Genomic DNA, 1291 nt, shown 5'->3' with positions numbered 1-1291 from the left:
AATATAATATTTTTAACTTTTATATCATTAAAATTTATATTAAATAATAGATGTGGTCAACATTTAGTGAATAAAAAAAGAGTTTCTGAACCGTCAAGGTTAATTGACTCTTTTAAATTTAACAAAATTTCTGTGCTGTCAAGATCAATATTTTAACATACATATCACAATTTCATTCTAACTCAAAATCACCAAATAAAAACAAATAGAAAATAGGACAAAAAGTAAGTGAAAATCTTTACCATTAGTAGGGCAGAGTAGATAGCCAAAGAACTCTTTGGAGAGAAGAATGCATTGTTTTAAGTAACATCAAACAAAATCAGCTTACTATTGTTCGGTTTTGTTCCCTAATAAAACAATAACGTGTGATGTAACCACAGTTTCACACTGAGTTTAACCACAGTTCCCTAGTTTCAATTATAAGTAAATTGAAAAAACAAAAGATGAATTCAGAGAAGGGTATTATTGTTTTCGGAATATTAAGTTATATGTCAACGCCTAAAGATGACTCGTGTGAGTTACCAATCTACCCATCTCCTCAATTTCTGCCATATGGACAGTATCTATAGTATCTTTCTTTTTTCTTTTTTTTTTTTTGTCTTTCCCGTTACTTAGACCACTAATTAAGTAGGGGTGAGCACGGATAGCGGATACCCGATTATCCGTCCAAATCCGAACCGAACCAATTAAATTGGTTCTGAAACCAACGGATAATCGGGTCCAACCCAAACTAAATCGATGGTTTTTGTTAGTGATTAGTTTGGGTATCGATTTTGGGATGCGAAACCTGATCATATATTAATTAAATAAAAAATTAAAAAAATATATATGGCTTTTTCATACATTAGACAATAATTATTCATTATTAATATGTTTGGATTTTAATGAATTTAGTTTTTAATGTATTTAGTGTTTACATGTTTGGATTATTTCTATTGATGTTACATGTTTATTGTACTTGTTAAATTTTTAGGATAAAAATTTGATTTTTTTTTTTATAAATTTCAAAGTCATCGGGTACCCAATTACCCGAACCGAACAAATCTGTTCTTAATCGGTTTGGTTTGGTTCGGGTACATGTACAAAAAAATACAAATCCAAACCAAATCGAACCAATTACATTTTGATCTGTTCGATTCTAATTTTACCATAACCCAAACCAAACCGACCCGTACTCACCCCTATAATTAAGAGAATTTATTTTCTATCAACTAATCTCATCCTTTATTATTCACATCATGAATTCTGTCGTCTTTCCTTTTTATAATATTTTTTTTAGTACTTCTTCATG

Source organism: Arachis ipaensis, chromosome B04 (assembly GCF_000816755.2).
Source record: "Arachis ipaensis cultivar K30076 chromosome B04, Araip1.1, whole genome shotgun sequence".
In the NCBI taxonomy this organism is placed as follows: Eukaryota; Viridiplantae; Streptophyta; class Magnoliopsida; order Fabales; family Fabaceae; genus Arachis; species Arachis ipaensis.
The sequence above is the reverse complement of the archived record's forward strand: the minus strand, read 5'-3'. Positions refer to the sequence as shown.